Source organism: Stegastes partitus, unplaced genomic scaffold (assembly GCF_000690725.1).
Source record: "Stegastes partitus isolate 25-593 unplaced genomic scaffold, Stegastes_partitus-1.0.2 Scaffold955, whole genome shotgun sequence".
NCBI lineage: Eukaryota > Metazoa > Chordata > Actinopteri > Pomacentridae > Stegastes > Stegastes partitus.
In genome coordinates this window covers 296707-312869 of record NW_007578686.1, presented here as the reverse complement: position 1 = coordinate 312869, position 16163 = coordinate 296707, and the positions used below count along the sequence as shown (strand labels likewise).

Below are 16163 nucleotides of genomic sequence, written 5' to 3'. Positions count from 1 at the left end.
AGCATGTCATCAAATAAACCATCCACTGAAGGGCCAGTATACGGACTGGAAGTTCTGGTTTTGGTCTGCGGTGGTTCACTCTGCTCCACCTGTGCAGTAATGGCAACTCAAGAACATTAGGACACTGAAAAAAAAAAAAAAATCTCCATCACAGGTGTCCTCCTGCATGTTTGAGGTCATTTAGTGATTCTTTGTGACCATTTGTTGTCGTTGTGAGTCTCTTTCCCGTCATTTCCTTCCTGTGCATCTATAGCTGTGTGTTGTTGTCTACTTCCTGTATGCAGTGTTTGGTAGTAATGTGTGTCTCTTTAGTTTGTTGTGCGTCTTTGTGCTCCTTTTGATCATCGTTCTGCTCGTTGTTCTTTCTGAAGCTGGTCCACACATACTTGCCATCATTGTTGTGTTTTTATCTCCACATGCTGTGTTGTTCAGTCAGTTCTGTCTCATTCTGGTGGTTCTGAGCTCCTTTTGTCTGTTCTTGTTCTGAACCCTTCTCTCATTGTTTTCTGCATCTTTATGACTCGATGTGCGTCTTGTTGTGATGTCGCGTCTCCGTTGCTGTTTGACTTCAGACATGTTGATGATTTGACAACAAGCAGCAACTGGAGGCGGTGAAGAGAAGCAATGAGCCAAAACGACAACACGAGAGACGAGACGACCGACAGAACTTTACACAGAATGTAAAAGAGGAGCTTTCAATACAATCAGCGCTCGTGTTTGTGCATCATGTCTCTAATTTATTCAGAGAAATTAGACACTGAAGAGCAACAGGCAGAGTTGGACGAGAAACACTTTCATGCCGTTTAACTGCATAAATCTCAGTTTCATGGATTACACCAACACGTTTACTCTCCTAAAACCATCATATCTGCACACAAAGTACTGATTCACACCATGAACGAAGGATCTCTGCCCACACACCACTAATTTCTGCTCTCACATGAATAATTGCTCCGAATGTGCAGCCGAGTTTCGGTTCAGCAAAAGGATCACGCAGAGCTTTTATCTGCAATCAAAGCGTCTATTCTTTGTGCTCAAGTCGCCGTGTTTGAATAATTTACTTTAAACTGTCATTTAAACTCTGCGATTTAAAAATCACAAAGCTTTCACACACTGGAGTGACTTTCTGTACGAGTCGTGGAGGTGAAGGCGTACGAGCCACGAGACACGAAGCCACGGCAGAGTCACCGCCACTGGAATCACCACACAGAGGATCAAGAATCACCACAACAAATCACCACAAAACCACCACAACAAATCACCACAAAATCACCACAAAATCACAAAAAATCACCACACAGAGGATAAAGAATCACCACAACAAGTCACCACAACAAGTCACCACAAAATCACCACAAAATCATCCAAAATCACAACAAAATCACTCAAAATCACCACAAAATCATCACAAAATCATTCAAAATCACCACAAAATCACAACAAATCACCACAAAATCACCACACAGAGGATCAAGAATCACCACAACAAATCACCACAAAATCACCACAAATCACCACAAAATCACTCAAAATCACCGTTAAAAGCTGCAGAGCTGCCGTGTAGCTGCAGCAGAAGTTCAGGTTGTTGGCCTCCGCTGAAGGAGTCGAGGGATTCTGGGAAAACAAACGGCAGCACGTCGTCAACAGGCGTCGCCTCGCTCGTTGCTTCATGTTTCAGCGGCTCGTCGTGTGATTTAAGCCTGATTACCCCTCGGTAGGAGCTCTCACAAACCTTCTCCTGAGGCGTGGCCTTCAGCCTCCTCCGGCGGCTCCACGAGGCCCCCGAGGGCCGACAGACCATAATAAGCAGCAGCAGAAGGTTAATAACTCCTGAATCCTCTCAGCTTCATTCAGTCCGTTCTTCTGAACAACCAGCCTCCACCGTGGTTCTGGTTAATGCACCGACAGAAGCAGCTCGTCTCCATTTATTAACTCTGTTTCTGCTCCGAGTTTAAATCATAACGCAGATGGATGCATTCAACACGTTTCATTTCACTGAGCATCAATTTACTACCTGCACACTTTACATGCGCCTTCCAAACTTTTAATACAAAAATCATCACAAAAATACATTAAATTTACAAAAAAAAAAGTCAAAAATCACCATAAATCCAAAACCAGCACAAAAGGAGGCAAAAGGCCCCACAAATGCATGCAACGTCAGCTGATTAGCAGCAAAATCACCATCACAAGAGACAAAACATGACAAAAAGATGTAATATCACCATGACAAGCAGCAAAATGAAACCAGAGACAAAACCACCACAATTAAATCCAAAATCAGCACAAAAGGAAGCAAAGTTACCATGAATTAATGCAAAATCTGAACGCAAATATGTAAAATTACCACAAAAATATCAAAAATCACAATATAGAAGATTGAAATCATAAAAAAACCACCATAAAAAGACATGAAACCACCACCAAAGGAAGCAAAGTCATCTGGACAACATGCAAAACCAACANCAAAATCACCGTTAAAAGCTGCAGAGCTGCCGTGTAGCTGCAGCAGAAGTTCAGGTTGTTGGCCTCCGCTGAAGGAGTCGAGGGATTCTGGGAAAACAAACGGCAGCACGTCGTCAACAGGCGTCGCCTCGCTCGTTGCTTCATGTTTCAGCGGCTCGCCGTGTGATTTAAACCTGATTACCCCTCGGTAGGAGCTCTCACAAACCTTCTCCTGAGGCGTGGCCTTCAGCCTCCTCCGGCGGCTCCACGAGGCCCCCGAGGGCCGACAGACCATAATAAGCAGCAGCAGAAGGTTAATAACTCCTGAATCCTCTCAGCTTCATTCAGTCCGTTCTTCTGAACAACCAGCCTCCACCGTGGTTCTGGTTAATGCACCGACAGAAGCAGCTCGTCTCCATTTATTAACTCTGTTTCTGCTCCGAGTTCAAATCATAACACAGATGGATGCATTCAACACGTTTCATTTCACTGAGCATCTATTTACTACCTGCACACTTTACGCTTCCAAACTTTTAATGTAAAAATCATCACAAAAATACGTTAAATTTACAAAAAAAAACGTCAAAAATCACCATGAAAACATGTAAAATTACAAAACCACCACAAATAAATCCAAAATCAGCACAAAAGGATGCAAGAGGCTCCACAAATGCACAAAATCACCTGATTAGCAGCAAAATCACCATCACAAGACACAAAACATGACAAAAAGATGCAAAATCACCAAGAAAAGACATGAAATGAAACCACAGATCCAAAATTGGCACAAAAGGATGCAAAGTTACCGTGAATTAATGTAAAATCCTCACAAATTAATGCAAAATCTGAACGAAAAGATGCAAAATTAACACAAGAAGATTTAAAAACCAAAATATATAAGAATGAAGTCACAATAAAAAATACAAAACCACCATAAAAAAATATAAAATCACCACAAAAAGACACAAAACCACCACCAAAGGAAGCAAAGTCATCTGGACAACATGCAAAACCAACAAAAGTCACAGAACCACCATGAAGACGCCAAATGAGACCAAAGAGACACAAAACCACCAAAATTAGATCCAAAACCAGCAGAAAGGAGGAAAAATGACCACGAACAGACAACAATCACTGCAAAAGATGTGAAATGGACAAACCAACCCGTCGAGTTCCAGCTCAGGACCAAAGAAACACCAGAAGCTGCTGCTGGGAGTCCAGACGTCTGATCAAACATCTCATTCAGGTCAGAGCGGCAACAGACTGGACTTGTTCTGATGTTCATGTAGAAAGAACAAATATCGATGTTCAGGCAGCTCCATGTAAACGCTGCAGCTTCATGGTTCTGGTGGTTCGGACCGGAGGCCAGATGGACGGACAGACGTCTGGCTGCTGGCTGAGCTGCCACAGATGGTTCTGACGGTTCCTCTGCTGCGTTCTGAGCAGCCGAGTTAAACGGACTTTCATCAGCGCGGCGCTCGCCTCATTAAAGACGCCGACTGACTGGGTCTGCACGACGCCCGATTATCCGACCTGCTGCAGAACCACCTCCATCTGCTGCTCAGCTCTTCGCCACAGACAGGTGGAGGTCAGCAGGTTCTGCTCCCTCCAGAGCCAAGCTGGGTCGGGTCCGTTGTTCTGAGGGTCATGCCGAGCTCCTCTCATCTCTGTTGAAGCTTCTGTTGTTCAAATCAACACGATTTAATAATTCACTTGTCATTTAAAGTTTTATAAACACACACTAGCAGGTAACAGCGACACCTGCTGCCACGAAGACACACAACAATCCCCCAGACGTCTAAAAAACACCATGAAAGGATGCAAAGTAACGACAAAACACACAAAACCACCACAAGACATGAAAGAGGTGCAAAAATCACATAAAATCACTACAAAACTATGAACGTCATCACAAAAAGACACAAAAATCATCCCCAAACACAAAATCACTGCAAAAAGTATTCAGTAGCACAACGAAAAGATGTGAAAGCATCAACAGAGAACACAAAATCAGCACAAAGACGCAAAATCAACACAAAATCACCAAAAATTCAGAATCAGGACAAAAAGACAAAAACCATCACGAGACACAAAACCATCAAAAAGGGCACGAAAAGACACGAAACTGCCACGAAAAGATGCAAAATCATAAAAACACACAATCGCCACTATATCTCCAAGTCGTTGGTTTAGTCTCAAGTAAAGACCAACAAGTCCCGAGTCAAGGATCACAAATCCAAAGTCAGTTAAGTCCCAAGTTAAAACCAACAAGTTCACATCATATCAAGCTCCAACACGTCCCAAGTTAATACACTTCCAAGTTCGTGCAGGCAAGTCAACACGACTCAAGTCAACACGACTCAAGTCAACACGGGTTAAATTCCAAGTTAAAACCTCATTTTATGCTTTAAGACCAAGAAGTCCCAAGTCATGAGAACCAAGCAGCACTGTTAAAACCCACAAGTCCAAGTCTAGTCCCAAGTAGACATGAGGAAGTCCTACAAGTCTGCATCAAGTCAGGTCGCAACTCGTAATTACTAAGTCCCAAGTCCCCAACAAGAAGTCAAGTCTTGAGTCAAGACCAACATGTCTTTGAGAAACTGTTAAAGACGACCAGACCCATAACATGTCAAGTCCTAACTCGGGACCATGTTGTCTCAAGTCAAGAGAGGAAAGTTACAAGTCAAAGGTTGAGTCTTAAGAACAACAAGTCCCAAGTCGAGGATCACAAATCCAAAGTCAGTTGTAGCGGGTTTGACTGGATTTAATAAGGAGGTGGGGTTCCAGTCAGAGACAAGTCTGAACCAAAGGGACTTGGTCAAACCGGACAGAACCGGTCAGAAACCAGACAGTTCATGAAATTCAGCACAAAAACAAAAACCGCAAAACTCAAACCACAACTCAGCATTCAGTGTATGAACAAACCAGTGATCAGTGTGTGCCAGTTAGTTCAGTCCAGTAAGGAGAGTCCGGCCCGGTTTCCCCACAGGTCAGTCCAATCCAGTGGGTTTTCCCCACAACTCAAAAGTCCATTCCAGGTTTTACCGCCGATCTTTAGACGAAATCACAACAGGAAGTCAAATGTTGCGTCTCTTTAACAGCGTCTGTCAGCACAGCCACTCAGAATATGTCCAGTATGTGCACAGGTACTTACAGGACCAGAACCAGTCGGTCACAGAGTTGGACTCCTCCTGGGAACTCCAAGGAAACAGTAAACAAACCGGACTTTACACATGGTCGGACATGGGACTAGATTAATGGATGACTGGGCGGTGACGTAGTTCTACACAGCGAAGTCCCGAGTTAAAACCAACAAGTTCTAACTCAAGACTAACAGCGATATCAGTCCAGTCCCAAGTCAAGACAAAGCCCTTAGAGTCCATACAGGCAAGTCCTAAACCAAGTCCAACAAATCTCAAGTCAACAACCAACCAACCAACAAGTCCCATGTAACGACCAAGTCCACCACATGTCCGGCCACAACACTGGAACGTTTCAAGTCCCAAGTTAAAAACGACAAGTTTACATCGTGTCAAGTCTAATACATCCCAAGTTAAGAGAGACAAGTTCCAAGTCAAAACCAGACAGTTTTCAAGTCATCAGTTGAGTCCCAAGTCTGGACCAACAAGTTTAAAGCCAAGACAAAGCCTCGAGTCTGTGCAGCCAAGTCCCCAAATCCAGTCAACACAGGTCAGCTGCAGGTTAAAAGCAACGAGTCCACTTCATGCCAGGTTCCAAGAAGTGAACAGAACCAAGCAGCACTGTGAAAACCCAAAGTCAGCACCAGGTAGGACATGGTTAAGTCTCAAGTCAGGACCAACAAGTCCTCATGCAGTGGGCTGTGATTACTGGACGTTAATGGGATCAGTTGACGGGTCGACACTCGGAACATCTCCAGACTTATTCTTAGAACCTGAGCCCACCTGTAGTTCCAGGTCATCCTGCTCCTCCAGCTCCTCGTCACCCTCCTTCCTCCTCCTCGGTTACCATGACAGCATGTCGTCAGGAGATGCTCGGCACTAAAATAAGAGGCTAATTAGTCAGACAGATGCTGATACAGTCGATGATTTTCTTCCCCTCCTGAGGAACCGACGGCTGCGACGCTGCCTCCCGACTAATGCGATGATTCACCCACAAGACCCCCAAACATCCGTGTTCATCCACAGATCATCAGCGCTATGTTCAGGGTTTACCTCCGTGTTGTCTGGGACCAAACACTACGTTCTGCTCAATGTTATCGGCTGGTTTTTAAGAGTTTCATGTTTTCAGACCTGAGAATTCTTTATATTCTCAGGTTAAACAAACCTGTGAAACCATTTTAATGGTTCAGTATCTCCAGAAATAAAACTCCAACCGTCATGAAACTTGGTGAGAACTCAGACTGAATAGTTTGCAGCAGATCAGAACGACTGAACGGATCAAACAGGGAAAACATTTTTAAATATCAGCCCTGAAAAATGGAAACTTTTCGATCCAGGCTGGTGTTGATCCTGTCAGTGTCTATCTGTGGATGGATCCATGTTTCTACTAGAATACAGTCTCTGGTTTTTACCAACTGTTCAGGCTCCAACATCCGTAGAATCAAATGTGTTTTAAACATGGCAAGACAAGGTTTCAGATATTTAGACTAAATATGGATCGTGGAGTTCACAGGTTCCACAGGTTGGTTTTATATGTGCAGACGTCCAGGATGCTTCATGATGTCTTCATGTGGCAGATTTCTCCTTAATGAATGTTCCAGCACGTATACTTGACATGAACAGAGAAAATAACCTTTAAACACTGACAGATGAGCAGATACAGGAATCAGAGAAGGAAGACGCCTCCTTCACGTTAAAGTTCAGAACCGTCGCTGGTAGCCTTTAAAACACTCGTCCTTGACCGGAGATCAGACCAGAGGACAGCAGCGAGTCCTGATTTGTTCAGAGCAGCGAATTTTAGGAGAAAAAAGGAGTTTTCATGGTCAAGACGCTTCAGCGTATGAATAAATGTGTCCTGCACAAGACGGGGAGAGGAGGCGATCAGAAGAACAGGCTTCAAGGACAGACTTCAGGAAGTAATGAGAAATAAAAAATAAAATTAATCCAGAGAAGACAGAAGGAGAGAATCATTTTTCAGTCCAAGCTGAAAATTGAAGCACTGATAATATATTTGAGTTCACTCATTTACCTTATAGAAGAAATACATATATAAAAATGCAGCAGCATTAAATTCTAATATTTCACATTTTATTAATAAAATTTTAAGACTATTTAAAATATCTGTAACCATTTTTCTGATTGTTAAACTTGTAAAATATTTATTAAATTTTTAAAAGTATTAATTTGCACATAAAACTGGTCAAAACTGTAAAGAACATCCACATTAAAAAAAAAAAAAGAAAGAAAGAAAAACACTCTTAATGTTTGGCTGTAAACAGATTTTTCCTGTTTTGTTAAATTACAGTAAATATCTAGTAAACTACCAAAATAAATAAAACTACCTATATAAAAATCAAATCTATGTTTTCCACCAGTGGTAATTTGTTCTTTTACAAAGTTTGACCATAAAATTACAGCTTCACTGTTTAAATATTCGACAGTATTTGCTCATCGTTTAGCTATTTAGAGTTTTTTTTAACACCGTCTGATCCCTACAGGTTTATTATTACGACACGTCGCCGCCTCCACACTCCATCCTCTGGAGGAAACCACCGTCAGCAGCTTCCTGCCGACACCTGCAGCTTCCCGACGCCGTGTCATCAGCATCACAGCAAATGTCACGTCCAATCAGAGGCGGCCGAGGAGCCCCAGGTGCATCCCGCCGCCTCTCACATCGAGCGCCGTAACAAAGCTCCGACGGCAAATTGAAATCCTGAGATCAAAAAGACAAAAAACGGTGGGCCTGATAATGTCAGAGGCGTCGACGGTGAAGGATCCTGCTGAGAGGCTCTAATGAGGCCCAGAGTGGAGCCTGATGGAGCCTTTGAACAGTAATAACGGCGGCTTGATGGTCTCTGGACGGACGAGCCAGACAGAAAGCCTCAAAATGCACCATCAAGTGCCCCTTTGTTTCAGGATAATCAGGTCATTAACACACAACAAAGTCTGTTTGGGGCACTTTTGCTTTTATGAGATTACAGCGATCCAAACAGCTGGAACTTTCCATCACAGCGGCCCTCAGGCTCCGGGTTTGGTCCATAACATCTATCAGCTGTAACAACGTGCAGTAATGACGTTAAATTCCAGATCTGCACACGGAAAGAAGTCCAAGAAGCAAAACCAATTAAGAGTCTTCTAAAGCAAGAAGCCAGTCAGACATTTTCATTAGCTTAGCCACAACTTCTGATTATGTTCATAATCAAAAACAAAATATATGACTAGCTGTCTAAAAGGCTAACAAACTAGCTTCTCGATAAATGCATGAGTCTATGCTACATTAGCCTACTGTTGTGCTAGCTAACTTTGTGAAACATTCTATAGTAGTTGCTGTCGTGGTAGCTAACTAGCTGACTTTGTTAAGCTAACATTGTTCTACAGTAGTGCTAAAAACCCGACTTTCCCTAAAGTTAATGCTATGTTAGCTTGCTGTAATACTAGCAACTCTGTTAACTAGCATTGTTCTATAGTGGTTATGGCCCGGTGGCCGCAGGACATGGGTTTTGGACCCAAAACCAGAAGAAGACGGGTTTAAAGGGAAAACAGGTTTATTTGAGGGAATCTGGGGGTGTGGGACACCAGGAGGCAGGTGAGGGATCCAGGGCAGGTGCGCTGGTCGCAGCGGAGGTGAAGGAGGGCGATTTCCTGTGCAGGTGCTCGTGTAGGGAAAGGCTGGCGTGGGGAACTGAACAGCTGGACACTGGGGAACAGAGAACGGTTACTCGTGAGCTCAAGCTAGCTTAGCATGAACCACATGTACTCTGTAGAGAAAGCTAAGCGGACTGAATGTACCACTCATGAAGTTGGCAATCATCTGGCACCGGAGCCCAGGGAACCGAGGCTTTAACCCGTCTGCTGCTGAGGCGATTAGCTGCAGCTGTGCCAGCGAGGAGCGTCGTCCTCCAACCAGCACCACCCAACCTGAAAATGAATCACAGCCAGCCAAACACACGACAGCAGGGATCCAAAACACAGTAACAAGTCCATAGTCACTGCAATAGTAGAGCTAGCTAAAGAGCTAACATTCTCTAAAGCTAGGATTATGCTATGTTAGCTTGCTGTAATACAAGCTAACTTTGTTAAACATTCTATAGTAGTTGCTGTCATGGTAGCTAGCTTCATTAAGCCAACATTGTTCTGTAGTAGTGCTAGCTAGAGAGCTAACTTTCCCTTCAGTTAAGATTCTGCCATTTTAGCTTGCTGAATATTAGCAACTTTGCTAAACTCAAGCCCTTTATTTGTTACAATCATATCCAGTGAAATGTATTTAGCACCTGTTTTAGACACAATTAAACCACCACAAGAGATATACACACCATTACATTTCTGCTAAATTAGCTTGCTGTAGCACTAGCTAGCCTTGTTCTATAGTACTTGCTGTAGTGCTAGCTAAAGAGCTAACATTCTCTAAAGCTAAGCTTATGCTACGTTAGCTTGGAGATATATATACACACACATATCTTGTGTATTCTTACATTTCTGCTAAATTAGTTTGCTGTCGTGCTAGCTAACTAGCTACCTTTATGATAAACATTCTACAGTAGCTTGCTGTAGCACTAGCTGACTATTTTAACCAGTTTGTCAGAAAAGAATAAAGCCGTTTGGTATAACTGACGTATAAAGCAAATTGCCACTCATAACACTTTGCAGTCAGTAAGTTAATTTACTGATCAGCCAACAGACATTTGAGAGGCCAAGAATGAGTATCGTGACCACAAGATATGTGCAAAATTGTCAAAGTCTTTGCAATGGGAAAATAATTAGTGATCAATCATGGTCAGGTGAAATGTCAAAACAAGTTAAAAGGATCAAGCAAGCACAAACACCAGGCAAAGCACAAACCCTGAAACACTGTCCAATAATGTTCAGATCAGTTGCAAAGCAAACAAAGTGTTAATCAATATGAACATACATTTGAATTAATCAGACATTAACAGCTGACTGAGCTGTGCATGATAATCAAAAAATGTCAACCGATATATTATTGATCCTTTGAAGGACCTTTGTAATTAAAACAGAAGCTCAATTTATATTTAACCACTCGTTAAACCATCATCACTAAACACAGGAATACATTTAAACAGAAGGTAAAGCTTCATGGTTCTCTGGTACTTTGCTGCATTAGTTAACAAACTTTTCCACTTTGACTGTTTTCTGTTGTATTCTTGTATAATTCCAGTCACGCCATCAGAAGTCAGTACAGCAAACATGCACTGCATTAACCTGAGAGGAGAGACGGTACCTCAGTCAAGACGTCCTGACTGGATCCGACACCAGAACCCAGACGGAGGCAGCTGCTGATGGAAACTAAACAACCAGTGAAGTCAGAGTAATAAACTTCTGTCAGCAGATACAAACCTGAAACCAAAGTGCAGCCTGAAGGCCTTTAGAGTTGCTGCTGAGCCTCATGAGTCTGATTAAAGCAGCTGCTTGTAATCAGCTGAATCGTCCCACCTGCTGCCGACCAGGTTTTAAAGCACAACTTTAATGTGCTGAACATCAGTGGATTTATACACCAGATAATATCCTACACAGGAACTGAATGGATTTAGTTTTATAGTTTATAAATCAGCTAATGAAGGGTAAACTGGGGTAAGATGCCCCATAATGCCCCTCCTGACCTGATAGTCAGCTTTAAGTTGTTTTTTTAAATAATTTCTTGAATGACAGAAGTCTTGCTAATCTTTAACCACTGTGCTGGTCTGAAGTATTTCTATGTTATGTTTTAGCAGGTTAATATCATCTTTACTGTTCACATAAAGCCACACAGACGAGATCCCATACATTTGAATAAAAAATAAATGTAAAATAGTCAGAACATGACTTATGAATCCAGATGCCCCACATAGACGGGACGAGTTTAATATGCCGACTTTGATTTTTGATAAGTTATGTTCTCCATCATCTAATACTACAAACAAAAAAAAAAAAAGCTAGCTAGCAGTAAAACTGTAGAAATAACTGTCTAAAAAGCTAACTATTCAGCTAACTTAATGTTATATTACATAAAAACATTATGCTATGTTAGCTTGCTGTGCTACTAGTTAGCCACTGCTACAGCAAGCTAATGTATTATGCTAAATTAGCTTGGCTGTAGCACTAATTAGCCAACTTTATGCAAAACAACATGCTATATTAGCTAACTAGCTACCTTTATGTTAAACTAGCTTGGTGTAGTACTAGCTATTTAGCTAACTAGTTAACTTTATGTAAGATAGTAGCATGCTACACTAGCTTGCTATAGCTACATTTATGTTAAACTTGTTGTGCTAAACTAGCTTGGTGTAGTACTAGCTAACTAGTTGACTTTATGTAAGATTGTAGCATGCTACACTAGCTTGCTATAGCTACATTTATGTTAAACTTGTACCATTATGCTAAATTAGCTTGCTGTAGCACTGACTAGTTGACTATGTAAGATAGCAGCATGCTACATTAGCTTGCTATAGCAGTGACCAACTCTGTTTATGTTAAACTCATACCATTATGCTAAACTAGCTCGGTGTTACGGCAGACACACAAACAGGTGGAGTGTACGGAGGCATTTATCAAAGGAATGAAACTGAAACCAACATGAAATGAGGACACTAAACAGAACAGAGTAAACCAGACCGGATTCAAAAAGGAGCAACACGACAAAAGCCTGAGAAACTCACCAGATGGGAAAACAACTATGGATAAACTAAACTGGAACGAAATGGGATACTCACGGGGCTGGGACCTGAACTGAAGGGGCAGGCGGCCTCGGGGGTTTGGCTGAAGCTGAAGCTGGACCAGGTACAGGCAGGTGACAGGTGTGTACGTGATGCAGCAGGTTCAGGTGAAGCAGCTTGGAGAAGGCAGGAAGGAAACAGGTCAGCGACCAGCAGGGAAACAGGGCTTCATTATGGTCTGGTAGAGTGGAGGGATGAACGGGGCTTTTATGGGACTCAGGTGATTGTGGACAGGTGAGTGGATCCGCTCAGGTGTCTCCAATACCTGCAATCAGACGGGCTGCATGCAGGGCTGGAGAGAGAGAGGAAGGAGGGCGAGCGAGGCTGAGGCAGGGATCCTGACAGGTGTAGCGCTTAGCTAGCTGACTATATGTACATACTAGCACTGCTTTATTAGCTCGCTGTCCCACAAGCTAACTTTATGTTAAACTGATAATGTCACGCTAAATTAGCTTGGGGTAGCACAACCTGTAAGTGGCAAGAAACAGACTCAAAGTGACCACAGATGGACACTAAGTGATTGCAAATAGACATGAAATTGAAGATGGAGCTTCATGTTCAGCCCATAATGATGGGAAGTAAAGGAAGCAGCTCCCACAGACTTCAATAATATTTAAAAGGCGAGCCCAGATTTCTGATAAATTATGTTCTAATACAACAAAATAAAAGCTGACCAGCAGCAAAAAAATGTATAATTATCTGTCTAACAGGCTAACTGGTTGACTTGATGTCACATTGATAATGTTATGCTAAACTAGCTTGCTGTGGCACTAGCTAACTAGTTAAATATAAGTTAAACTAATGACATTATGCTAAATTAGTTTGCTATAACGCGAGCTAACTTTATACTAAAGTAAAAACGTTATGCTAAATTACCTTGGTATAGCTCTAGCTAACTAGCTGACTTGATGTTAAACTAATATGATGCTATATTAGCTTGCTGTAGCACTGCCTGGCTAGCTTGAATGCTTTGCTAATGTCAGCTAAACAATCACAAACCAACACAAAATCACCACAAATAGACACAACAGGGCTGCGAGCAGACACCCAAAGAACACAATGAATAGAAAAGGATGACAAAACGAGCACAATCAGACACACAGCTTTTTTATCCATTAGCTAAATGAATTGCTGATAAGGAGAGGCTGACATTATGGACGGCTGATGGCTCCATCAGTGTCTGAATGACTCCGGTGTCAGTCAGAAACTCCCTCAGGCTCGCATTCGTATGAGATTGAAGTCAGTGTTTGATGAATATTACACAGCTGGTGCAGCCGCCGATTAGAAAGAACAATTTACCGACACTTAATGACATCTTGAGCGCCGTCGACGATGGAGGAGACGAGCTCTCGACTTATAATGGCCATACTTTACCCAGTAATGTGGCCCATAATGGCCGGCGGCTCCCATGAGGCCGAGTGCTGGTGATTCCCATTGAATTACAGGCACCGTCAGTCCGCTGGAGAGCTTCCAGAAATATCTTCCTGGACATGGGGATGAAGTGTTAAATTGAAAGGGGACCTGAGAAATGCTGCTCATCACATGAACGTTTAAGGCAGAATTACTGGCAGACGAGCTGAACGAGGAGCAGGTGAGCTGACTAATATGTAAAACAGGCTCCTGCAGCAGCCTGAAATAAAGCAGCAGCAGCTCTCCTGTGATTTCAGCTGCATCTTTTATTTCGGTTTCATTTGCACAATTTAACATGTTGTTATGTAACGCGCTGCGCCTCGACTCCTGGCTGCCGCTCCGCCTCAGTCGGCCTGTTTGCTGGTGAGACGAGCCAAATGAAAAACTAAATGAAGAGAAGTGCTGGCTCGCAGGCAGGCATTAAAGAACAATGGCAGCGCTGCACATAATCAGCAGCTCAGGCAGGCGACGGCACAAAACAGACAACATGCTAAAAATAAGAACAACGGCGGAGACGTGATGGGAATCGGGTTTGGACCGGCGAGCAGGAGGAACTCTGATCACAGACTGAGAGCTGAAATATGAAGTCAAAGCCCCAGAGAGAGCCAGAGACAAGAGAAACCAGGAGCAAAGTGGCTGATGGAGAAGGAGAGAGAGGATTATTTATCACTGATTGTAGAGAGACGATGGAAGTAATGAGGGCGATCAACGAAAAGGAGGGAAACACACAGAGGAAGGAAGTTAAAACACCAGAGACCGACGACAAGGAAGGAAAAGAAACAACATCCATGGTGTGTAGAAAGAGAGAATAAACACAATCCTGAAAAATACACACGATATAAATGCATGAATATGATTAAAAACACTCTTATATATAAGAGCTGTGTGCAGGATATGAACATGTATGTGCAACAGAGGAACATCTGTCTACTGATGAGCAGAGAGGAGACGTCTGGAGACGTGGAGATGGTTCAACATCTGCAGGACGAGGAGAGAAAATTACCACAAAGAGAAACGAAATGACAAAAGCAAAACAGAAAATGACAAAAACGGGACATAAAACGACAGAAGTTAGACACAAAACAAACAAAACAAGATGTAAATGACACTAAAACAACAAAAACGAGGCACAACAAGACAGAAATTATACAAAAATGGACAAAAATGAGACACAAAACAACAAAAAATAGACCAAAAAAGGCAGAAAATGACACAAAACGAGACAAAGTTGTTCCAAACAGGCACGAAACAACGTCCATGAGACACAATACGACACACATGGGACAGAAAAAGACAAAAATTATACAAAAAATGACAAAAACAAAACATAAAACAACAAAAAGTGATGATCAGCTCATCATCCAGCTCTGCAGAAGTCTGATAACGATCCTGATCATTTGGATCAGGTGTGTTGGAAGAAGGAAACATCTAAAACATGCAGGACTGTGGTCCTCCAGGACCGGAGTTCGAGACCCCTGATCTACAGGCACAGACTTGTTAATCGCTCCTCGTAAGCAGGTGTTACAGGTGTTCCAGGTGTTACAGGTGTTACTGGTGTTCCAGGTGTTACAGATGTTACAGGTGTTACAGGTGTTACAGGTGTTAAAGTGTCTGAGTGCACCTTTTAAGTCAAACAAGTTTGGTTCACGAGTCGCCCAACACGTCACGAGCTTCTGAAATCTGAGTGACAGATTATAAACGGTTGCTGTGGACAGCTGACATTATAAGATCAAAAATAAATCTGGTAGAATAATCATCATTTGGTCCTTTAGACGATGAGCTCTCCAGGTCGACGATGAAGCGATCCGTCTTCTGCTGCGTCGCTCTTCAAACCCTCCAGAAGGACACGAGCCACAAACAGACAACGAGCCGAGTGCCATCAGAGCCTCATCCAGCCGAGAGGCAGAGAGGAAATCACCCGTAAGCCACCGAGGCTTCACCAGCTAAAAGCTTTTACGGGCGCTGAATGACTCCGAGCTGATATTCATGAACCGGTGAGGAGCTGCAGGTCGATCACTCAGGACGAAGCTCCTCAGCATCGCCTGACAGTCTGCACTCAGGGCAGCGAGTCCAGACCGCCTGGAGATGAATGATCAGTTAATTAACTCGTCTCCTCCTCAACGTAGGACGGTGACGTGAAAATAGGTTCTCAGGAGTTTTGTGGATGTAAAAGAAGTTTGAGCCATTTTCTTGTTATTCTATTCGAGTCCTTTCAGACACATTTTAAGCCGTTTTAGGGTTTTTTTGTGGTAATTTTGGACGATTTTTTTAAATCACTTTGAACAAGTGTTGGTGATGAATGCCACTGGGACACATTTAAATCATTTTTGGGGATTTTTTTTTTTTCTATTTTGCGTATCCTGGACAAGTTTTAAGTCATTGCAGACTAATTAGGAGCCATTTTGCTCCATTTGAAATCATTTAGTTTTGCTTTCACTTTCAGTCTTTGGTTAAATTT

The 16163-nt window shown here is 42.6% G+C and overlaps 1 long non-coding RNA gene across 1 annotated transcript in view; it reads right to left on the bottom strand.

The window, feature by feature from the left end:
• Nucleotides 1-7137: 7137 nt before the first annotated feature.
• LOC103366593 (uncharacterized) overlaps nt 7138-16163 on the bottom strand; it is a 28326-nt gene continuing 19300 nt past the window's right edge. The window contains exons 3-5 of the long non-coding RNA XR_520672.1: nt 12627-12633; nt 11545-11547; nt 7138-7149 (exon numbers count right to left, since the gene is read on the bottom strand). This is a non-coding gene — a long non-coding RNA (uncharacterized LOC103366593). The remainder of the gene's footprint in view (nt 7150-11544; nt 11548-12626; nt 12634-16163) is intronic.